The following is a 25994-nucleotide window of genomic DNA, read 5'->3' on the forward strand; positions in this document are numbered from 1 at the left end:
ACTTGTAGCTCTAGAGAAAGGTGGAAAATAAAAATGCTTTGACTCCTGGTAACACTCCTGTACTACATGAAACCAAGGTGCATACCGCTGAATTCTGTGAGAAATTTCTAAACCGTAACCAACACCTGAATGTTAGACCTAGGAGATGGAACTTAGCAAATAAAGTTTTTGCAACCATAAAAGGTAATTATGTTGGATTTTTAGGGTTGTGTTTGGGGCTATTCAAGTCTTGATAAGCAGCCTTTCTCCCTTTAACAACCCTCCCCATCAGATTTTCTGTTGCCCTGTTCCTATGAACACCCAGTATTCATTTTCTGCACTACAACATTTGACATGTATTCCATAGAATTTATGTCTACTTACTGTTGATAAGACTCTGCTATGCATTAGTTTGCTTGGTTCTTCCTAATAATTAGAGTAATCTAATGAGCAAAGTTCAGCCTGAAGTGATGCTTTCCCAGGGCAGGCAACAAACATTCTGATATAAGATCACTACTAACCTAGTCAAAGTAGCAAGTTGACAACGCTACTTATATTTATTCCTTCTATATATTCACATTAATTGCTAACATATCACCCTAAGAGTATCATTAAATCACCCATTAAAGAGATAGTATCCTCTATTTTCATCTATTTTTACATAAACTACCTCCTTCTGGCAATACCCTTAGCAATTTATGGGCCTTTTGCAAAATTGGTTAATGATTCTGGGAGGCTCTTGCCAAAAGACATGTAATACTTCCACTTTCTTAAACCAAACTGACAAAGTCAATCCTTAGAACAGTAGGAGGTTATAAGTGTATGCTGTGTTTCCATGATTGTGTGTTTTTATTCTCCGCAATTTAAAATTCTCCAACCAATACTGTTATCGTCCTTGACATTAAAACTGAGGGAAAGTCCTTGAAAGAGATGCTGCCATTATTTCTGGTCTCCTGGTTTTGATAGCCTGGTGGTTAAATAATCTCCCTAATATTCTGAAATGCATAATGCATTAAGCTCTTTGACTGCCAAAGAGGCATCACAGACAGATGGGATGTGTAATGAGCATGAGGCAATGGTGGCAGATCCTGCTCAATGCTGGCTGGTGGGGATGGTGAACTTATATCAGCATGATCTGAGCTCTGCAAAGAACACCAGGCATTGAGAATTGGGGGATCTGACAAAGAATCCGTAAACCTAGAAGAACTGCTCATCTGAAATGCTGGAGTCTTGGAGGGTCAGGGGCCAATAGAACTGAGCCTATGCTAAGGGAGGCTGGCCAAAGCTCTACAGGAGGAAGTCCAGCACCCTGCTAAGTTACCTCCCCTCCCCTCACATTCTCCATGTCTTCGCCTGAATTATCAAACAAGCATTTAGATCATCTGGTTGCATCTTATTTGCCAAATTAAATATAAGAAATCCTGTCCCTTTTGCTGAACCTCTGGGTCAGACTGGAGCCTGAGAAGACGCTCTGAATATAGAAGGTATCCTGGCTACCCGGGAACTGATAGATGTGCTGGGAAAACCAAAGCAAGGGAGAGGGGAGGAGAGAGGAGGATGTGAGGGAAGGAAGAGAAAGGATGAGCAGAAGAAAGGGGAGTGAAGAGGGAGGGAGCGGAAGGGGGAACTTAACATACAAAATGGGAGGAGAAAAGGGAAAGAGGTAGAGGTGGAAAATAGAGAAGAAAGAAGAGAGGAGGAAAAAGAAAGAGATGGCAAGAATAAAGGAGAGAGGTAAAGTATTTACAAAATAAATCAATTTATTTAAGGGAGGAGGAAGGAAACAAGCAAAAAGAAGGGAGAAGAAGAAAAGGAAAGACTAAACGAAGGAAGGGAGGGAAAAAGGAAAATGATCAGCCAATAAAAAGCACCATATCTACTGTACTAGATGCCCTCAGTGCTAACCAGGGGAATAGAGGACAGGGGACTTACCCCAAGTCTCTTTGACCTCCAGCTGCAGACTGATCAAAGAGAGATACCTATGAATCCTAGGTGACTTTACAAAAGAAAAATAGAGGACTACTTAGTGATAGGATAATGGGTAAAGAAAAAAAAATGTCACCAATCCTTGTACCCATGTTCCCAGGCAGGATATTTCCACCATCTAGGTTCTCCTTCAGGTGGCTGGGGCTGATGGCAGATGCCAGTGTTAGTTACTCTGCTAGGACCAGAGCTTTAAAGGCTCTGGCACCTACCTAGGTAATGTCTGAGAAATGTAGGAGTTCTCCTGTTATGGAAGACTTCCATCCAGCAAGGAAGGGGTGGGCTTACCACAATGATCCAGGATGCATCTACTTACTACAAATGTCTCCCCTCAGTTCTGTCATCGGATGTGTGAGCCTGTTCCTCCCTAGTCAACTTCCTCCAAAGGTATAACAGCCATTAACATGTTTTAAGCTGAGACCAGCATCAACAAGTATGGGATCATCATTGGATTAATTTTTAACTTACTTATAAAAGAAAAGGTTAGTAATAAACAGGAATCAAAATGTTCTTGTAACCAAGACTTGTTCATCAGTGCCATGTCATTATTTGTGCTATTTTGTTATAGCACTTGGTTCATAAACCAGCCTGTCATTTGTTCTTCTTTCCTAGGTGAGAATAGCAGATGATATTGGTGTTGCACTCAGATTTTTTTTTTATTGGGCTATTGCACTCATCCCCCAGCTTCTGTTTGTATTGGACTCTAGCTGTCCCCTTCTGAGAATTGTCCTGGGTCAAAGTGGGGCCATCTCCCAGGTACAGTGGCTCATGCCTGTAATCTCAGCACTTTTGGAGGCCAAGGCAGGCAGATCACTTGATGTCAGGAGTTTGAGACCAGCCTGGCAACATGGCAAACCCCATCTCTGTTAAAAAAAATAATAATAATACCAACATAGCTGGGCATGGTGATGGGTGCCTGTAATCCCAGCTACTCAGGAGGCTGAGGCCGGAGAATAGCTTGAACTCTGGAGGCGGAAGCTGTAGTGAGCCGAGATTGCACCATCGCACTCCAGCCTGGGAGACAGAGAAAGACTTCATCTAGGAAAAAAAAAAAAAAAAAAATGTAGGGCCATCTCATCTTGGAGATTGTCCACCTCTCTCCACAGCCTGCAGTCACTCATGAATTCCACTAGTGTGAGGATACAAAGGCTAAATCTCTGGACTCAAGGTGGGCCAGCTCTGTAGGGTAATTCACATTCACAGCTCCCTGGGGGACTCGGCTAAGACTAATTTTGAAGTCATATTTTTGCCTAATTTTTTCATGCATTCCCTTTCTCTTAAGCTCATCATCAAAAATCTACTTGCACAAAATTCTCTGTTTCAGGCTCTGCCTCTGGGAATCTGAACTAAGACAGCAAGATCACCCCTCCCTACCCCATCCAATCAAATTCCACACAGAGGCAGGAGATTGTAGAAATACCCAACATCACCACACTTATAATATCTACCTGCCAAACCACTCTCATGTCTATAAAATGATGTTTTAGGAATTGTTGCTGCCTCAATATTATTTGAACCAAAATATTCGAGCTGGGGCACCATACAGACCCAGGAAAGACTTCACATACTTAAAAGTGCATTTGCATACTGTTAGAGAAAAGGCTATCTCAAATAATACTTTCATGAAAGCTTCTTTTACTTAATTCCTTATTTGCTCAGGTTGGAAATACTGCACTCACATTGTAATAATATGAATGCATAAGCTCTGGGTTGAGGAGGAAAGCAAAGTACCCTAAATTACTTCATATAACTCTTGTGGTGATAACTAAACACTTTCTTCAGCATTGTACTATTTACTGACTGCATTTTATTTCTGCTTCAATAAAAAACTGTCAAGTACTCTGAGAATTTCACAAATTCACTTTACCCTACTGATCATAGTGTGCCATAAATTAATTACTGCAAGCGCATAATATTTATTTCTGCCCAAAGCAGTCTGCACTGGTAGGCCTTATTAACATTCATTGAATATAAAAATAAAGAGTATATTTAACATTAAAAAATCATTTATGCCTCCACATCTCCAATGACTAAGCTTAAAAATAATTTTCTACCTTATTTTTTTTGTTGAGTTTGTGTCATACACAGCCTCTTCACATCTTTAAGTTGGTTGCACAAGACAAATACAACTTGTAGGTAATTCAAGCTATGTCACCTATCAACCACATACAAAGTGAAACATCACAGAAGTTTGATAAATTTGAAACCAGTTCTCCAGCCATTTCTGTAAGCAATCACTCTAGCTTGTGATACAGGAGGGGGACAGGGAAGTGCTGGGTAGAGAAGGGCAGGGTCCCAGGCAAGAGCTCCACCCTCGGGTCTGTGTCCATGGACCTGAATGAGGACAGGCATTTCTTTTTTCATGCTCAAAAAGTTGCCTTTTGGCCCACCAAGCCCCCACCATCCTGCACCCATAAAAACCCAGGACCATTGTGGGCACACACACACACAAGCAGCTGGACGTTAAGAGGAGCAGAAGATCACACTGACAGATGCTAGCAGACACCGGTTGGTCATTGATGGTGGAATGACACCAGTGCTGAGGGGAATTTGGCCGGAGGCAGTTGGAGGAGAGTCTAGCCACTGGAAAGCCTGACACCAGGGAAAGACCACCTTCCCACTCCATTCCCCTCTGGCTCCACATCCATCTCACTGAAAGCTACTTCCACCACTCAATAAAGTTTTGCACTCAGTCTCCAAGCCCACGTGTGATCTGATTTTTCCAATACACTAAGGCAAGTACCCCAGGATACAGAAAGCCCTCTGTCCTTGCGATAAGGCAGAAGGTCTAAATGAACTGATGAACACGAGCTACCTGCAGATGGCAAAGCTGAAAGAGTGTGCTGTAACACACACCCACTAGGGCTCCAGGAGCTATAAACACTCAACCCTAGATGCTGCCATGGGGTTGGAGCCCAGAAATGCTCCCCATGATCTGCCCATCTGCCTGCTCCCCATGGCCTGCCCATCTGCCTGTTCCCCATAGGGATTTGAGCAGTGGGGCACTGAAGAAGGGAGCCACACCCCTGTCCCATGCCCTGTGAGGGGGATAAGGGAACTTCTCATGTTTCAGTTGTAATATCATGGAGGGCAAGAGTCATGTCTATTTTTTTAAATATAATTCACTTTCGAATCCCCAACAAAACCATCTCTAGTGGCTTGTAATGAACACAGTATCACTAAATGGTTGTTGAAGTGACAAATGAACTTGAACTCAAAGCATGATAGAGAAAATAAATCATTGAGTGTCTGGACTACAGACTTATCTGGCAGTATGCATGCTTACATAATGTTAAGAATTTTTCTGATCTTAGTTTCCCTGCTGGGAAGAAATGAAGGATCGAAAACCTCCCTTGCAAATGTAAAGTGCTCTAACTAAATATCTGACCTCACTGATACAATATTTGGGGAAAACCTGTGGTAAAACAGAGTGTCTCTCTAAGAAAGTGGTTCTAGTTCAAACTTTTCAGTAAACTATGTTTGCCTGAAAACTAACTTGAACAAGCCAAATAAAGCTGGGTCTTCCTGTACAAAATAATTGAAGTCATGTTGCTGTACTTTACTTCTCAAAGTGTGGTTCACAGGCAGCATCAAAGGCATCACCTGGGAGCTTGTTAGACATGTAGAATCTTAGGCACAGCTCCAGACCTGCTGACATATGTATTCCCAGATGAGTGGATGCTTGTTAAAGGTTTGGAGGCACTGTAGCAGCAGGGCTGTTGGTGAGGGGCCTATAGGTCCAGGATTCTTTTTTCATATTTGTGTGCTCTCACCTTCAACAGCTAGCACCTGTCTCTTTGTCATAGGCCTTCCCTCCTACTGCTGGAAATTGCTTTCCCATTGCACATAGAAACAGGAAGTGCTTAAGAATATGTGTTCCCAGGGGACAGTCCTATGACTGACAGGTGAGAGTACAAATACACCAGATCCCTAGTCTCTGACTGGACAACTCTGTTTTCAGAGTTTCTCTGTGGCATTCAGCCAAAGTAAAACTCCATGGAACTTTGCTTGATATTGAAATGGAGAGTTCCCTTATTTCCCTTGCAGGGTGTGCGACAAGGGTATGGCTCGCTCCTTCCTTGCCCCACTGCTCAAACCCCTAGGGGGAGCGGGTGCCGAGGCCATGGGGAGTGCTTTTGTGCTCCAGCCCCAGGGCAGCGTCTAGGATTCCAGAAGCCCAAGTGAATGTGTGTTACAGTGCACTCTTTCAGCTACGATGTCTGCAGATGGATTGTGTTAATCAGCTTAACAGACCCTCTGTCTTATCGCAAGGACAGGGAGCCAGTGTGACAGCCTCAGTTCCTGCCCAGTGTACTGGAAGAATCAAATTACACGTGGGCTGGAAGGATGAGTATAAGGTTTTATTGAGTGGTGAAGACGGCTCTCAGCAAGATGGACGGGGAGCCAGAAGCCAGGGATGGAGTGGGAAGGTGGTCTTCCCTTGGAGTTGGGCTGCCCAGTGGCCAGACTCTTCTCCAACCCGGCTGAACTCCCCTTGGCGCCCAGATGTCCTTCCTCTTCCCTCCTTCTCTGTGGTGCCATGCCAACGCTGTCTGACACTCTGTTCCTCTGCTCCTCTCGATGTCCAGCAGCTCGTGTCTGTGCCCGCTAAGGTCTCAGGTTTTTATGGGCACAAGATGAGTGTTGTGGCAGGCCAAAAGGCAACTTTTTGGGTGCCTAAACAGATATGCCTGTCCTCGCTTAGGGCTGCGGGTCTTCAGGTTTGAGGGTGGAGCCCTTGCCAAGGACCTCGCCCTTCTTCACCCATCGCTTCCCTGCCCCACTCCTGTATCAATACCACACTCTTGCTTGATCTTTCCTTACTGTTTCCTTACTGGCCCTACTTCCTCACTTTCTCTATTAGTCCCTCACCCCCGGATTACTTTCTAGTAAATAACTTTCTCACGAAATCTCATTTAAGGGACTCTTCCTGAAAATCACAAACTAAGAAACTTATTTGTCAAACACATGTTGGGAAATGTTTAACAACTCTGTCTGGGCTAGGGGGTTGGCGGTCAGTGGCCGAGGGGTGGGGGTCAGGGGTGGAATCTCTGTTTTTTTACCTTTGACAATTCCATGGTGTAAATATTCCCACCATTACAGATCTCAAACTATAAATATGTGGTTTCAGAATTAGAACAAGATACTTACAATCTGCTTTTGCAAGTGACTGTGAGCTGGTTCTAGCATACCACTGCCTATGTTTATATCCCATCTCATTTAAAACCAGTAAGTCTTTACAAAAGTTTCTGGAAGATTAATTATGGCATAATTATATTTCACAATACAAAGTGAAAGTTTCTAAAAATCAATCTATCTGTCCAAAGAATCACGTGGCAGAAAAGATGTTTCAATTCGTTAATTAAATGAACATTTATTGTGCAATTTTTATGTGCTCATTACTGTTGCAGAGGCAGGAGAACAAAAAAAAAATAATGAATAAGACATATGACATCCCAGTCTATGAGGAGTTTACAATATAGTGAAGGAAACAAAAAAATCTGTAATTTCAAATTTTGATAAATACTGTGCATAAAACAAGGAGTCAAGATGGAGTACTGGATGCATTTGGGGAACCTACTTTTGATAGAACTGCCTATAAAAGCAAAAGGAGATGCTGATCATGTAAGAGTGGTAACAAAAACATCCCAGGCAGAGTTAATAGTATGGGCAAATGTCTGGAGACAAGAAGGAGGCTGAGATGCTTGAGGAAATTTTTAAAAAGTTGAAGAAGGCCAAGTGTGGTGGCTCACACCTGTAATCCCAGCGCTTTGGGAGGCCAAGGTGGGCAGATCACCTGAGGTCAGGATTTCTAGACCAGCCTTGCCAACATGGTGAAACCCTGTCCTACCAAAGATACAAAGATTAGCCGGGCATGGTGGCACACACCAGTAATCCCAGCTACTTGGGAGGCTGAGTCAGGAGAATTGATTCCACCTGGGAAGCAGAGGTTGCAGTGAGCTGGAATCACACCATTCCACTCCAGCCTGGGCAACGACAGTGAAACTCTGTCTCAAAAAAAAAACAAAAAACAAAAAACAAACCAACCAACCAAACAACAACAACAACAACAAAAAACAGTTAAAGAAAATGTTGGAGCAGATTGTGCAAGGGAAGATGTGAGGCAGTGAAAGATGAGATTGAGTGATTAATGTCCATTATAGGCCATGCCTCACAGGCCATGGTTAGGAAGTATGGATTTTATTCCAAATGCAAAGCACAGCATTAGAAAGTTGTGAGTAAGGGAGTGACTGGTTTTAATTAATTTTTAAGATGATTCTGAATCTGTGGAAAGTCGATTGGCAAGAGCAGAAGGCGAAGGATCTGTTAGGAGGCAAGATGTGGCCCAGGAAAGAGATGATACTGCCTTTGATAGCAGTGGCATTAAATATTTGGAGAAGTGAAGGAGTTGGGCATATATTTTGGAGGTGAAATTAAGAGAACTTGCTAATGAATTGAATGTGACCATGGGAAAAAAGAAAACTGAGTCAAAAGTGACTCAGGGTTTATGGCTTAAACAACTTGCTGCATCTTATTTTGTCTCTCTCTCTCTCTCTTTTTTTTTTTTTTTTTTTTCGTCTTTTCCTAAAAGAATGGGTTCATTTCACTGTCTTGGTCATACCTCCTCTTCTTGACCCCGTTTATATCTTCCAGAATTTTTCTGTTAAATCAAAGGTGACGGCATGCCCTTTTAAAATGTTATATTACTCCCAAGTAGCTGGGACTACAAGCGCCTGCCACCACGCCTGGCTAATTTTTTGTATTTTTTAGTAGAGACAGGGTTTCACCATGTTAGCCAGGGTGGGCTCAATCTCCTGACCTCATGATCCACCCGCCTCAGCCTCCCAAAGTGTTGGGATTACAGGCGTGAGCCACCGCGCTCGGCCACAGCAGTCCCCTCTTAATCAAATTTATCTTTCTGAGAGTTGGGCTTTCTACAGTGTCAGTAACCCACAGTCGACCATGGTTTGAAACTAGATGATAACTCTATAATAAGATACTTTGAGAGAGAAAGAGAAGAGGAACACCACATTTACATATCTTTTATTACAACATGTTGTTATAATTACTGTATTTTATTATTATTGTTGTTAATCTCTTACTGTGCCTATCTTGGAAGTTATTTTATTTTATTTTATTTTATTTTATTGTTTTATTTATTTTAGGTTCTGAGATACTTGTGCAAGACTTGCAGGTTTCTTATGTAGGTAATTGTATGCCAGGATGGTTTGCCACACCTATCAACCCATAACCTAGGTATTAAGCCCCACATGCTTTAGCTATTTATCCTGATGCTCTCCCTTCCTTGCCCCCTGACAGACACTGGTGTATGTTGTTTCTCTCCCTGTGTCCATGTGTTCTCATTGTTCAGCTGTCACCTATAAGTGAGAACATGTGTTGTTTGGTTTACTTTTCCTGTGTTAGTTTGCTGAGGATAATGGCTTCGAGCTCTATCTATGTCCCTGCAAACGACATGATCTCATTCCTTTTTAAGGCTGAATAGTATTCCATGTCATATATGCACCACATTTTCTTTATCCAGTCTATCGTTGATGGGCATTTGGGTTGATTCCATATATCTGCTATTGTGAATAGTGCTACAGTGAACATATGCATGTATATATCTTTATAATAGAATGATTTATATTCCTCTGGTATATACCCAGTAATGGGATTGCTGGGTCAAATGGTATTTCTGGTTCTATGTCTTTGAGGAATCGCCACACTGTCATCCACAATGGTTGAACTAATTTACATTCCCAACAACAGTGTAAAAGTGTTCCTATTTCTCCACAGCCTCAACAGCATCTGTTGTTTCTTGACTTTTTAATAAACGCCATTCTGACTGGCATGAGATGATATCTCATTGTGGTTTTGATTTGCATTTCTCTAATGATCAGTGATGTTGAACTTTTTTTCATATGCTTGTGGGCCACATAAATGTCTTCTTTTGAGAAGTGTCTGTTCATGTCTTTGCCTACTTTTTCATGGGGTTGCTTGTTTTCTATCTTGTACATTTATTTAAATTAAATTCCTTGTAGATTCTGAGACATACTCTCAAGTGTCTAGAGGAGTGCCCAAAATATACAAGAATAGAGATGGCATCATGAATGTGTGCATTTTTTTAAAATAAAATGTTTTAACTCCCACTGTCATTTCTTCCCCCAGCCCTTAGGTAATAAATTCCTCAGTTGTAAACCTGATTGCCTGCCTGCCACTGTGTATAAAATGCAGCCCTTCAGAGAAGCACAGCTCTCTGGGTACAGTGGTAACTTCTCATTATGAGAGATGAAACAGATGAGTTAATCAGGAAGTTCCTTCATCTCCTCAGAGGCTCATCATTCCTGTTTCAGGAGTTCAGACAAGTAGTTAATCTGCTGGAAAGATGGAAAATGAAGTGGCTGTAGCAATCTATTCATGCCAGAGGGGGCCTTATATTAAAAAGAGGATGCTCATGTATTATCATTAAGGACATCTAGGTTGTTCACTCAAGGATTTATATTTTAATACTGTGTTTATTGAGCCTGCTGGCTCTTTTTCTTCTAGGTAGGGCAAAGCCACAACAAAATCATCATGTGACTGTATACTACTTTTTATTTTATGAGGCCTTTAATGGATAATGTCTTTTCTTAAACCTCAGAGTAACCTGGTTAAACAGGAATTGTTCTCCCATTTTGCAGATAAAGAAAGTGAAGCTCACAGAGATGACAGGCTTTAAGGAGTTCACACAATAAGGTGGTGACTTATCTGAAACCTAAATTCAGGACTTTCAACTAGTCATTCCATGACCTGACTCCACGAGAAGTTGGAGATTTCAGGATTCCATGACTCCATGGGTTGATGGAGCTGACTTCCAACTCATGATTCCATGAGTCGATTAAAAAAAAAAAAAAAAAGCGTCACTCCAGAGTGTAATGTCCATACACAGCCATTAAACTAAACTCATCCTATGAAGCACTTCATTAAAGTCTGTGCTGTGCTGTACTGTAAGGGTTCATGGGTCTGAGTTTCTGCTCACCAGACTTCCAGGCACATTCGTTCTGACCAAGTCCATTGAGATTTTCACTCCATTTTTTTAAGTACGGGGTCTAAGTCTCTTTTAATAAAAAGTCACATCCTGTATAAAGGCCACAATGAAGCATATGCACTTACTCATTTTTGAACATTTTTAACCTGCAATTTCATATAATTCAGTCTAACAAAATTTTATAAATTTTATCAGTCTTTCCCATGGAGACAGACAGATGTTCTGAAAAGAAAAATGGCCTTGAGTTCAGAAGCTCTGGGTTCAAGTCAGACTCTGAATGTAGCGCTCAATATCTGTGAGCCTTAATTTCCACATTGATAAGAGGGAAATGATTATAATAATGCCTGGATAATAGCATATTTGAGAGGATGGTTTGAGAGCATCTCATTTAGCTAAGATTTATAAAATATCTATCTTGTTCCAGGCACTCTACAAAGTGCTGAAGAGACAATGAGGAATAGACAGAGTCCTTGCCTCCAGGAAGCACTATTTAGCAAAGGGGGCAGAGTAGTAAATCAGCTATTGCCAAACAGCCTGGAAAGTCATAGCAATAGTACAATGAAAACAGAAAGAGGCCGGGTGCAGACGCTCACGCCTGTAATCCCAGCACTTTGGGAGGCCAAGGCAGGTGGATTGCCTGAGTTCAGGAGTTCGAGACCAGCCTGGGCAACAGGGTGAAACCTCGTCTCTACTAAAATATAAAAAATTAGCCAGGTGTGGCGGCATGCGTCTGTAGTCCCAGCTACTCGGGAGGCTGAGGCAGAAGAATTACTTGAATCCAGGAGGTGGAGGTTGCAGTGAGCTGAGATCATGCCACTGTACTCCAGCCTGGGCGACAGAGCGAGACTCCATCTCAAAACAACAACAACAACAACAAAAACGAACAAAAAAAACGAAGGTGGCAGCTACCTCTGTGATTGGGGTGGGGCTTAGAAGGATTCAGAAGTGTCAAGCAGGAAAACTGTCTGAATCAGTGGTTTCCAGAATCATGAAGAGCTCTGGAAAATCCCTACACCCTGGCTGCCCCATGAAAAAGGTGCTGGAGTAGGTGGAGAGAGATGAGGTAGCCCGGGGTTACTTCTGAGTAGGTTAATTTGTGAACTGGAAGAGCTGCAGTATCCTGGGACATCATCATTTCAAGTGAATAAAGAGCAAAGGGACAGGAAATTGTGGCTTTGTTTCCACTGAAAGTATTTATGAATGAAAGCATTAACTGAGTGACTTAATGACAAAAAAAAAGATTAACTTTTAAAATGAGCACATTTCTCTATCCATGATAAATAATTACATTTTCTCAACCAAAGCTATTACATTAATAACCTGGGGTTGGTTTGGCAGAAGAGGGAGAATGGGTAGTGCCAACCATATCTCCTTGTTAGGTATTAGTCATGGTATGATCTATTGCTATGAGGCATTATTATTAGAAAATTAGAAATTATAGCATAGATATTGGAGAAACTCTTGGGGCGACGTCACATTGCACAGTGCTCTGAGCTTGAAATGTCTGTGCAAGGATTCAGAATTGAGAGACTATGTAGGCACTCAGAAGCCACCAAATGTTCCTTCCTCACTGGGCCAGTCACTGGATCAGAACAGAAACTACCAGGCAGAAATCTAGAAGGACCAGGCCAATGGATTCTCTGCCTCTCTTAATTCTTTGCCATCATATAGAACACCCACTGGCCAGGGTAGTGGATACACCTTAACTACCAACTAACATTTATTCACCCTTAATCTGGAGGAAAACAAATTAATCCTGGGGAACTAGATCTATCCCTCATTATCATCTCCTATAATTTAGGTTGGGCTCACTTCAGTTCCAGCCACAGGGAAGCACTCATTATCTGCTTCAAGCAAGGTATCAAATTTCACCTCGTGGCCAGAATATTAGAGAATGTGAAACAATACATAATGGTCCTTTTACACGCAATGCTGGGATTTTGGCTGGACTTATTCCACTCAGTTGGGATAGCTGGACACCTACTAAGCTTGAGACTCCTGAGTGCCTGAGACAAAAACAAGGTTGAGAGATGAAAGTAGGAAAATTAGTTTTGATGACATAACTTGCCTCCTGGGATCCATCTGTGCATAATGCTAGTTAGCCTTTAGCCTTCCAATTACTAGCCGAAATTCTACTATTTCTCTCTAGATTGTTTGATTTGGATTTCAATTATGTTACTGAAAGAGTTCTGACTAGAACATGATGATGTGGCTTGGCTCTGTATCCCTACCCGAATCTCATCTTCAACTGTAATCTGCACATGTTGATGGAGGGACTTGGTGGGAGGTGATTTGATCATGGGGGTAGTTTCCCCCATGCTGTTCTCATGATAATGAGTGTGTTCTCATGAAATCTGATGGTTTAAAAGTGGCACTTCTTGCTTTGCGTGCTCTCTCTCTCCTTGCTGCCTTGTGAAGAAAGTACTTGCTTCTCCTTTGCCTTCTGCCATAATTGTAAGTTTCCTGAGGCCTCCATAGCCATGAGGAACTGAGTTAATTAACCCTCTTTTCTTTATAAATTACCCAGTCTTGGGTATCATCTTTATAAGAGTGTGAAAATAGACAAATACACATAAAATACTCTATATTGAGAATGCAATGAGTCCACTTGGCAAATCCAAGAATCAAGACATTTGCCCAGACCTGGAACCAGATAGAGCAATAATATGCACACTTTATCTGTAAAGGGCCAGATGGTAAATAGTTTTGGCTTGGCTGGACATACTTCCCTATGGCAGCAACTCAGCTCTGCCTTTGGAGGATTTTGCCTCCGGACCCCGAGTTCTGCTGCATCTGGTATCCCTTTCCTATTTCTGTGCTGAAGTTGTCTTTCAAAATGTCAGAGCTTTCTTTGCCCACTATTAGCTGTGTGTACAGTCAACTAAAGAAAAGAAGCTGTGCACAGAGCCAAGCCCAGGTGTAGTTACGGAAGGAGCCTCCACTGCCTGAGTGACCAGAGAGATGGTATGATGCAACCAACAGCAGAAGAGACAGGAATCCATAGCCTGACAGTGGGCAGGAGAACCAGTGGGATGAATTTGTAGAATATGTAAGCATTTGCTGCGGATGACCAGAGAGACCTAAGGAATAAAATCTCAAGACAGGGCTTTTTGCAGCCAAATGTGTTGGGGACTCATGTCTTAATTTTGATATTTAAAAAATACATTTTAACCTTATTCTCTAGCAGAGGCTGATGGCATCTGGGGCACTTGGGATATATTTATATTTGTCTTTATCAAATGTTGATAAGACAAGCAAACAAATATGCGTGTTTAGACAAGTGAGATCCCACGATCTTCTTCCTTCCTCTCTTTTGACTCTGACAACATGTTTCCAAACAGCACAAAAGTTAACAGGAGAAACAGCCTCAAGAGTCCACAGTGAGAAAACTAGCCCAGTGCATTGGGAAAAATCCAGGGGGACAGGAAGGTAACAAAAGGCCGGGGTTAACTGTTTTCTTCCCAACTGTTCAAGAAACTTGGGGATGAGAAAATTCAATGGCACTTAATGACATTTTCTAAATACCTTAATTACTTAGATGTTGGTTATTAGTTAATGAACTAGAAAGATGAAATAAGACAATATTAACTCATGAGCAATCAGAATAATTCAATTAACATGAGTATGCATGATGTTGTCTGGAACCCTGTTGTGATAAATAAAAATGAAAACTCTTGGTAAAAATTCAAAGGAAAAATAAATGTCCTCATGTTCCTCCAAATCACAGGAAGGTAACTAAAAATGTTTACTTTTTAATCCTGGCCTTTCTTTTCCTGACTATAATCTATGAAATAAGAAAATTCAATGATATTATGGAATAGGCATCTCTATCTTTGATTAACCCAAAATCTCCTCACTCCTACAGACATACACAGGGCCCAGTCAAAAGTGTACAAAAACAGAATATTTAGTGTTTCTTCTTCTCATTCAGTTAACTTCAATATCTGAGGTCATAAAGACCTGACTTAAATGCCTGTTAAAAGATGAAGGTGGTGGCCGGGCGCGGTGGCTCAAGCCTGTAATCCCAGCACTTTGGGAGGCCGAGATGGGCGGATCACGAGGTCAGGAGATCGAGACCATCCTGGCTAACACGGTGAAACCCCGTCTCTACTAAAAAATACAAAAATCTAGCCGGGCGAGGTGGCGGGCGCCTGTAGTCCCAGCTGCTCGGGAGGCTGAGGCAGGAGAATGGCGTAAACCCGGGAGGCGGAGCTGGCAGTGAGCTGAGATCCGGCCACTGCAGTCCAGCCTGGGCAACAGAGCAAGACTCCGTCTCAAAAAAAAAAAAAAAAAAAAAAAAAAAAAAAAAAGATGAAGGTGGTCAAATAAATCATATGCTATAGAAGAAAATTCTAAACTCTCAAAAAACTCACTGTCTTCTAGGGAGTACGACGTATTGACAACAAACATAGCAATATGGGCAATAATAAAAGTACATTATAAATCTATAAAAAGTGTAGAGATGGCACTGATGAGAGAAAGGTGAACGGAGTGGGATGGGCAGACAGAGGTTGCAGAGATGAGCATGCTCACGTTAGGTCTGGAGTCTGCACAGGAATTACGACATGGACAAAGGGGAGTTTAAAAGGGTCTAGGTAAAGACGACTGAATGCAGAAAGGTACAGACGGTCAAATAATGAGGCAGAAAGCACATTTCAGTTGATTTTACTGCTGGAATGGAGAGTCCAAGATGGAGGACCTAGAGTGGTCAGTGAGCAGGCAACAATAAAAATGTTTAAGCAGAGAAATATTTTAAATACATTTTTTTCCACAACAGGAGACTGTTGCCTGTAGCTTTGTAACCAAAACACCAGGGGTTCAGTCTAGGTCCTGCTGCTTGCTGCACAGAAAGCCAATGACTGAGACGACTCATCCTGCCAAGGAAGAAGGCTTTAACCGTGCCCTGCAGCTGGGTAGACAGGAGCTCAGTCTCAAATCCATCTCTCTGATTGACTAAAACTAGGGGTTTCTATAGTAGGGAAGAAATGGAACAATGCGTAAGAAAACAGGAACTAGGGATGGGGCAAGGAAACAATCATGATGAATGAGTGTTCCCACATCTCATTGTCTAGATGGGGTGATCTGGTGAGTTTCAGTTCTTTGATACCTTTTTAAGAGGCCTGAAAGTTATTTCCTGAGGAAGGAACTCAAATAAAACAAATGAAATTTCAAGTTTTAAGACCAGAAGGGTCAATTTCTATGTTTATCCCAGAACGACTGTCTGTGGAACTATTGGGCTGGTTTCAGTTTGTTTTGGGGAAGGGATCCTAGCATCCAGTCTATTCAGGCTGATAGCAACCTCAAGTCTGTGACTACTGACAGTATTCTCAACTTCCCCCAGCCATTCCCATAAGAGGCAGGTATTTTATTGTCAGAAAGTAAATTAGGAGCAGCAGCTGGGTGTCTGAAAGGGCTTGTAAATGCAGCGACCATTGAGATGGCCCAGGGAAATTACAGACAACTTTTTATTAGCAGGAGCCAAATTTTTAATGCGGAAGTTGGATATGTACAGGCAAGAGATGCCAGGCATTATTAGCATCAGTGCTTTCTGGCCTGCACCCTGCTTCTTCTTTGACATTTTTCCTAATTTCATTCAAGCATAATAGAAAGGCAGGGAAGAGAGTGTTGTACCCAAGAATGCCAATGCCTGTGTGTCAGAACTCTCTGTTTCTAAACTAGGGAAACCTCACTAATTAATTGTGAGACACTTTCTATTGGTCCTCAGTATCCTTTTGATTTGTCCAGGCTGCCACAAAAAAGCTATTAACATTGGCACAGGAAATGAAGCCTAGCTGCCATTTCTGTTTTAGGACAGTCCTGTAGATTGGTTTGTTAACAGTGGCTTCCAATGGACATAATTCCAATGGAAAGGCGTTTAAGGTGGTGGCCTCAGTGCTTGATGGTGGGCTACCAGAAGGCTAAAAGCCAGCCTTTGCAGAGTCAAGGCAAGAGTCAGAAGTAAGGGTAAAAGTAATCAGGGAATAAGTGTCCAGAAGTCAAAACTCAAGAGTCAGAGACATACACTATCCCTTCTGCTAGGAATATTCTTCCACCCACTATTTCTTTGATAAATTCATATTTATTCTTCAGGTCCCAGCTTGGAAATTGCTTTTCTTGCTCAACTCCCACTTGTCAATTTTGTCACACCTTTTATTGCACTAACAGAATCCCAGACTTTTCTATCATAGCACCCTTTACCATCTATGCAACTCTTATAGTCATTGAATATTTCCTTAAAAATGCAAAATGTTATTCTGACTCTACTTATGACTAGCACAGCAGATTTCCCATTTATTTATTTTCAAATTTTTCCTAAACTTGTTTTGATGAGCAAGCCTCATTTACATTTTTCAAACTGAATTGACATCAGAATACAGAAAATAATAGGATTTGGCCACCCAACCAGGTTAGTTAAGTCAAAGGGTATGTATATTATCAGGACCCAAGGAGGCTTTGTGCCTTGATCAGAAAAACTTTTTTTTTTTTTTTTTTGCTATAGCAGGCTCTGCTTCTTTTTCCAGGACATGGCCAGCCTAAAGTCTTGGCTTGAAGCCCTACTTCCCCATCTCTGGAAGTTCTCCATAGTTGCTGAGTGAATTCAATCAGTGAAGTAAAATGCGATTAGAACCCAGTTTGTCATTACATAAACCTGTATATATTATGTAGCCAATTGCAACCTGAGTTTGAAAGAGACAATGTACTTTGGAAAGAAAAAGGGCAATTATTCAAGTCAGAAAGGACTGGGCTTTATTTTTGTTGTTTATTGAGGGAGGGGAGTGTATTTTGGTTCTACATAAGCTTAGTCAAGTTACTTAGCCTCTTTGAGTTTCTGATTTATTAATTGTAGATACTTTGAAAGCTTGCTGTGTTGTCAGCTTTCAAATATCATTTGTTGAGGCTGGCACAATTTTTTACCATAATTAAAAGAAATAAAATTACAAGTACACATTTTGAAAATTATTAATTGGGTTACAACTTGTGTATATATATGCTCTTTCAGTTCTTACCACTGCTCTAAGTAGGCTCTCTTACTATCTTCATTTGACCCGATCAAATTGTCTCAGAGAAGTTAACCTAACTTGCTCAAGGACATCCAGATAGTAAAGGTCAGAGAGAACCAGGATTCAAACACAGATTGGTCTGATTCCTTAGCTCACGTAGTGCAGTTTGCCCACGACTATGTAAAATAACTGCAAATATAGCTCAAACATGGTCAGCTTACGAAGATGGTGTGGATGCACCTCCACATTGTGAATGGCTTTTTGACAAACTCTAGATGAAACCTGTATTTCCTGTCTTCCCTGGGGATAGTAGGCAAAAGTTGCAGAAGTGTGGGGCTTCTTAAAAAGCACTTTAAAGGGGGCTCACTCAGTGTGAAACCACACTGTTTGCCCCTTACTCCTTTCAACTGAACATGATGGCTGAAGCTACAATAGGCATCTCATGACCATAAGGTGGCCTCTACGATGAGTGTCATACTAAGGATAGAGGAGCAGAAACAGAGAATACTCCTGGGTCCTTGATAAATATGGAGCTACCATACCATATCTGGAATGCCCACAACTAGACATCTTGAATGTGAGAGAAAATACAATTTTTTGTCTTATTTAACCCATTGTTATTTGATGTTTTTAAAAAAATATATGGCTGAACTGAATCCTAGCTAATACAGGCTTCCACTCAATGTTTCATTTTATGTTTCTTGGACTCAGGAATATAACAGTATGGAGACTTCAATCACATTTTAAAATGTATAAGGCATAACGGAATCAGGCAAGATACCCAAAAGAATGGCCAGAGAATACCAAAATGACCATATAATTTGTTACTTCTTCCGGCTCAGGACAATCACAAAAGAAGAAAGGAAAAGCAAATATTTGTTATTCTGCTTTGTAGTATTCCAATATCCATCATTTAGCTCCCAAGGAAAAGACTCCCAAAGACTGAATCTTCTGGAGTAAAACCTCGTATCTGTCCCCTAAGAAATCATCCTACTAGTTGGTCTAATCTTTTTGAATACTGCTATAAGAATAGTCTTCTGATCTCCATGTTCTTACACGAACATGATACAAGAAGGTCCACAAAAAAAAACAGGGACCACATATTGAGTACTTGCTCCATCGAGGCAGCACTCTAACTCCTTTACATCAATTTAACTCCTTGAATTTCAAAATAACCTCATGATCGTTAATTTCTTTTACAAATCAGCAGGCTCACATTATAAACTAGGTATGAACAGGAAAGACTGATTTCAAAGAAATGATGATAGAGCAGATGATTTGAAACCCATCTAATACTTTCAATTATTAAAAAAATGTTATAGATGCCCTCCTTAAGAGAAAAATAGGGAAAAATATTAAATCAGAAATATGTCTCTTTTTAATATAGGAATTGACTTTAATTAAAGCAAGTTATGAAGCAAATCTCTAGAGCCTTAAAGTTTTTTGCTTATTCTGGTTTTAAATTTCTTAGCTCTACTGATAGAAAAGCCATTGGATCCATATTTGTAACCTGGCATGCACAGAGAACCTTGATTTGTTAGCAAACCAGCTAAGGCAAAAAGCTCAACACAATCAAGTCATACATTATCCTTGAGGTAACAGGAAGCTAAAGGGTGTTTGTGTTTATTTGTTTTTGTAAAGGGTTATGGTCTTTAAGAGGACAAATTAGTAAAGATCAAGTGCCAGTTACGAACAAGATAACAAAAAATTTCAGGAGCAATTAAAAATGCATAAGGAAATATCAACATACTTTCCCCAAAATTATTTTGGAGTGAAGTCATTGGAGGCATGCCTCCCATGCACAGGCACCATTATCTTTGCATTTCTTCTGGGGGCTATACAGTGTATCTTCTACTTCTCCTTCCAGATCCTATTTCCACTGCTTTTCACCCTTCTCTGTTCCCCAAGAGGCTGCCCAGTGGGACCACTTCCAGTGTGGTTGGCCATTGGAGCACATTTCTCAGGAGACCAGAGGGGTGGAGACGAGCATGTTTAGGCCATGCATTCCCCAGAGTCTCCATGGGTTTTAACAAAGCGCATGCTCCTTCCACCCTGGCATTCCTCCTAACAGCTATCATTCTTTCTCTCCATTTATTTTTCTTTAGGTTTTAGTAACTATTCCTTTCCCTTCCCCACTCAGGCCCAGCCTATTTCTAGCCCCAAGGTGATACCCAAACTCTTTTGGCGTTCCCACATTCTGACCATGCCATGGTAAAGAATCTCTTTCTAAAGTGCTCTTGAAACTACACAGCTGTGTGTCATCTGCTTCCTGCCAGAACCCTTATTAAGGCAAAATGCCTTCAAAAACTTGGATATGAAGACTTGGATATAATAAATCAGCTCCCTTTATAGCTCTCTACCACAGGAAACAGCCCCATGTATAATGTCCTTTTTGAGGATTATCCAGGGGAGTTCTAAGGTTATTACAGTCATAAATAAAGATGCTAACAGCTACAGGGATTCAAGAGTACCACCAAGAAAACTTCCTTGTGCCAACCTGAGATGAAGAATAGTTCACATCAAAATGAAAGGGAAGAGGCAGCAGTTGAGTTATAATAAACAGAGCAATAAGCCACAGGCAAAGTCCAATAAGCAGGGAGAAGCAGGCAGGCATGCCTACCTTGGGATGCGAGATCAGGGCCAATTGGATGATAATGGGAACTCACTTTACGAATCAGCCACAATTGCTCAGGCAGCCTGTAGGGCAGAGAACAGAAAACAGGGAAAAGGTGACTTAATTCAAATAAACTTTTCTGAACATGACTTGAGACAGGCTTATCACAAAAATCCCTCACAGCGGTACGTATTGGAGTTATTCCATCACATTTACACATATTAGAGTCCTCAATACAGCCATGATTATAGATCATATTCTTACTGAAATCTGATTTTCTAATTTATTCATTAGTTCATTTACTTCTTCATCATCCATCCACCCATCCACTCAACAAACTGTACTAGGGCCTTTACAAAGCATGAGATTATGCATGTGAGATACAAAGAAAAGCAACAGACAGTCCCTAACTATAATCTGGTTGGGCACATTAACAGAGAGATGAACAAGCTAATGATTTCATGATAAGTGATGGACACCATGATAAGTGTCAACAAGAAGTGGACAAATTCGTAGACACATACAGCCTACCAAGGTTGAACCACGAATAAATCCAAAACCTGACCAGACCAATAACAGGTAATGAGATTGAAGCCACAATAAAAAGGTCTCCCAGTGAAGAAAAGCCCAGGACCCAGTGGCTTCACTGCTGAATTCTACCAAACATTTAAAGAAGAGCAAAGGTAGTGAAATGCAGAAGGCGAGGGGAGCGCAGAGGAAGCAGACATGGTTCAGAGTCTGAGTGTCCTTGGGGATAGCCAGAGAAAGCTTCATGGAAGAGGTGGCAACTGAGCTGAATTTTAATGTGAATCTGACTTAAAAAGAGGAAGAGTGTCCTAGCATGTGGTATGGATCATAGGCATCTTTAAACAGACAATTTCAAAAGAGCAGAAATGTTTCTTCACATTTTTCAAGGAAACTCAATGTCTGAAGTGATACCCAATGTCTGAAGTACTCCCATCCTTTTCCTAACACATAGCTTTGTTGCTAGGCAACCACCACTGGGCTAGATCCAGCTTTATTCTCTATTAATTTGGGGGAGATATTTTGTTGTTTAAATTAATACCCTTGGAGCTTCATTTTACAAAGAACAGAGAATTGCTTTAGGCCTTTCTATTTGGTTTAACTGTGAATTTTCTAACTTCTCTTCAATCATACTTCCACCTCAATTTAGATCCAAAAAAGTCACACCTCTCACAGTGAAGAAGTACTGGTGTAATCATTTTGAAACAACCTTTCTCAGATCCACTTGCTTAGAAGCTATTAAAATTTTAAACTCTCTTGGGGAATAGAAAAATGATTAAGATGAGTTTTTAGTATCTTTTTATAACAAGGAAATCTTGCAATATAGAAAAAGGTGTATTGTAATTATGTACATTAAACTTTGACTGCCTCCAGCTACGTAACCAACACAATGCTAGGGGTTAGGTGATAGAATAGCAATGTGCTTCAGGGTTTTCATTCCCGAAAACTTTTAAGACTGATAGAAAAATGTCCTGGTGCTGCACTATGAAGAAATATTATTTTCTTGATTTCTATGAAATGCTATTGAATCATTTTATGGAAAAAGGCAGACTGAATTAGAATTATCTCCAAGAAAAATGAAGGCCCTAGAATAATTCATAAAATATGAGCTTACTATGCAGAAAAGATGTGTTCATTGTTTTATAGATGTATAAAATGAGACAAAAGGATATGATCAAAAACTGTGTGCAGTAATACCTGTAGTTGGGTTGAGAAACAGTAGTGGAGTTTCAAATGCTATAATGAATTGTGTAAAGGAGTATGTAATTGAATGTGTACAGGCATGCCTCATTTTATTGCATGTCACTTTACTGATCTTTGCAAATACTGCACATTTACATTTGGTAACCTTGTATTGAGCAAGTCTATTGGCACTATTTTTCAAACAGCATGTGCTTACTTCATGTCTCTGTGTAATTGTCGTTTTGGTAATTATCACATTATTTCAAACTTTTTCTTATTACATCTATTATGGTGATCTGTGATCAGTATTCTTTGATGTTACCGTTACAATTGTTTTTGGACACGATGAACCATGTCCATATAAGATGGCAAATTTAATCAATAAACATTATGTGTGTTCTGACTGTGCCACCAACTACCCATTCTCCTGTCTCTCTCCATCTCCTTGGGTTTCCCTATTCTCTGAGACACAACGAACAATAGTGAAATTAAGCCAATTAATAACCCTACAATGACTGCTAAGTGTTCAAGTGAAAGACAGAGTCTCACATCTCTCATTTTAAATCAAAAGCTAGAAATGATTAAACTTAGTGAGGAAGGCAGCATGTCAAAAGCTGAGACAGGCATAAAGTTAAACCTCTTGCACCAAACAGCAAAGTTGTGAATAAAAGGAAAAGTTCTTCAAGGAAATTAAAACTGCTACTCCAGTGAGCACACAAATGATAAAAAAGCAAAGCACACATTGCTGATATGGAGAAAGTTTGAGTGGTCTGGATAGAAGATCAAACCAGCCCCAACATTCCCTTATGCCAAAACCTAATCCACAGCAAGGCCCTAACTCTCTTCAATTCCAATTATATGAAGGCTGCGAGAGGTGAGGAAGCTGCACAAGAAAAGTTGGAAGTTAGCAGAGGTTTGTTCACAAGATTTAAGGAAAGAAGTTGTCTCCACAACGTAAAAGTGCAAGGTGAAGCAGCAAGTGCTAACTTGGAAGCCATAGAAAGTTTTTCAGAGAAGATCTAGTGAAGATAATTAATGAAGGTGGCTACCTGAAACAACAGATTTTCATTATAGATAAAACAGGGCTATATTAGAAGACGCCATCTAGGACTTTCATAGCAAGAAAGGAAAAGTCAATGCCTGGCTTTGAAACTTCAAAGGACAGGATGATTCTCGTGTTAGGGGCTAATGCAGCTGCTTATTTTTAGTTGAAGTCATTACTCATTTACCACCCTAAGAATCCAAAGTCTACTCTGCCTGTGTTCTAGAAATGGGACAACAAAACCTGGATGAAAGCACATCTGTTTACAACATAGCTTGCTAAATACTTTATAGCCACTGCTAAGATTTACTTCTCAGAAAAAGAGATTTGTTGCACAATATTACTGCTCATTGACCATATATCTGGTCACCCAAGAACTTGGATGGAGATGTACAAGGACATTAATGTTGTTTTTATGCCTGCTAACACAAAATTACACTTTGATCCATTTTGCAGCCCATGGATCAAAGAGTAATTTTGACTCACAAAGTTATTATTTAATAAATATATCTCATAAGGCTACATAGATAGTAATTCCTCTGATAAATCCAGACAAAGTAAATTGAAAACCTCCTGGAAAGTATTCAACATTCTAGTTGCCATTAAGAACATTCATGATTCATGGGAGTGGATCAAACTACCCACATAAACAGGAATTTAAAATATGTTGATTCCAACTTTTATGGGGACTTTGAGGAGTTCAAGACTTCAATGGAGGGGATGGGTATTCCAGATAACGAGAGAACTGGAATTAGAAATGAAGCATGAAGATGTGACTGAATTGCTGCAATATCATGATTGAACTCAAATGAATAAAAAGTTGCTTCTTGTGGATAAGCAAAGAAAGTGGTTTCTTGAGATAGAATTTACTCCTCATGAAGATGCTATGAACATTGTTGAAATGACAACAAAGGACTTAGAATGGTACATAAACCTAGTTGATAAAGCAGTGGCAGGTTTTGAGAGCATTGATTCCAGTTTTGAAAGTAGTTCTCCTGTGGGTAAAATGTTATCAAATAGCACTGCATGAGAAATCTTTTGTGAAAGAAAGAGTCAGTCAATGTGGCAGACTTCACTGTCTTATTCTAAATTGCCACAGCCACCCCACCTTTTAGCAACCACTGCCCTGATCAGTCAGCAGCCATCAACATTGAGGCAAGACCCTCCACCAGCAAAATCATTATTACTCACTGAATACTCAGGTGATCATTAGCATTTTTTTAGTCATAAAGTATTTTTTAAAGAATTTTAGACATAATACCATTGCACACTTATTAGACTACAGTATAGTGTAAGTATAAGTTTTGTATCTAATAGGAAGCCAAAAAAATTGTGTCACATGCAAGTATTGAATATTTGCTTTACTGCATTGGTTGGAACCAAACTCACAGTATTTCCAAGGTGTGCCTGGATTTAGAATACAGAGCATTAAGTATCTAAACAAACAGAATGCCTTTTTTTTTTTTTTTTTGAGACAGAGTCTCGCTCTGTCGCCCAGGCTGGAGTACAGTGGTGCAATCTTGGCTTACTGCAACCTCTGCCTCCTTGGTTCAAGTGATTCTCCTGCCTCACCCTCCTGAGTAGCTGGGGCTACAGGCATGCACCACCACACCAGACTAATTTTTGCAGTTTTAGTAGAGGTGAGGTTTCACCATGTTGTCCAATCTGGTCTCGACCTCCTGACCTCAAATGATCCACCCATCTTGGCCTCCCAAAGTGCTGGGATTTTAGATGTGAGCCACCACACCTGGCCAGAATGTCTTAATGGAATCTTGCTCTCTATTAATGTGATGCCTGTTGCCCCCTGTTACCCTCTGTTCCATAGAGGAACAAAACACTTCACAAAAGACTTTGGAAATCCTCCTACTTAAGGGTTTTCTCCAAAATGCAGAGACTCTAAATGACTTACTCAAGCCTGCCTGTCTTCACTTTGAGTTTCAATATATGTAATATACATAAATATATATAAAAATACATATAAAACATAAAAAACATATAGAAAACGACACAAGACTCCCAAGTATGCAAAGGCCAAATGTAGCCAATATTAGCATCCCATTGTATTTTCTTTTTTTTTTTTTTTTTTTTTTTGAGACGGAGTCTCGCTCTGTCGCCCAGGCTGGAGTGCAGTGGCGCGATCTTGGCTCACTGCAAGCTCTGCCTCCCGGGCCCACGCCATTCTCCTGCCTCAGCCTCCCGAGTAGCTGGGACCACAGGTGCCCGCCACCACACCCGGCTAATTTTTTGTATTTTTAGTAGAGACGAGGTTTCACCGTGTTAGCCAGGAAGGTCTCGATCTCCTGACCTTGTGATCCGCCCGCCTCAGCCTCCCAAAGTGCTGGGATTACAGGCGTGAGCCACCACGCCCGGCTAGCATCCCATTGTATTTTCTTCAAAACTTTTATTTTTTGTTACAGATTAAAGCTATGTCTTTCTTCCCACTCTTTCTTGCCCTGCCCCCTCCCATGTATAGGTACCAGAGCTCTAAAGTTGGTGATTATCATTATTGTGCATATTTTTGTATTTTTACTAAATTTATATGTATCTATAAATAAGATAGTATTGATTACTGCTTCTCTATAATGTACGTAAATTATGTCACAGCATATATATTCTTTGTACCTAAACTGGACTTTTGGC

The sequence above is a fragment of the Macaca mulatta genome, chromosome 2 (assembly GCF_049350105.2).
Source record: "Macaca mulatta isolate MMU2019108-1 chromosome 2, T2T-MMU8v2.0, whole genome shotgun sequence".
NCBI lineage: Eukaryota > Metazoa > Chordata > Mammalia > Primates > Cercopithecidae > Macaca > Macaca mulatta.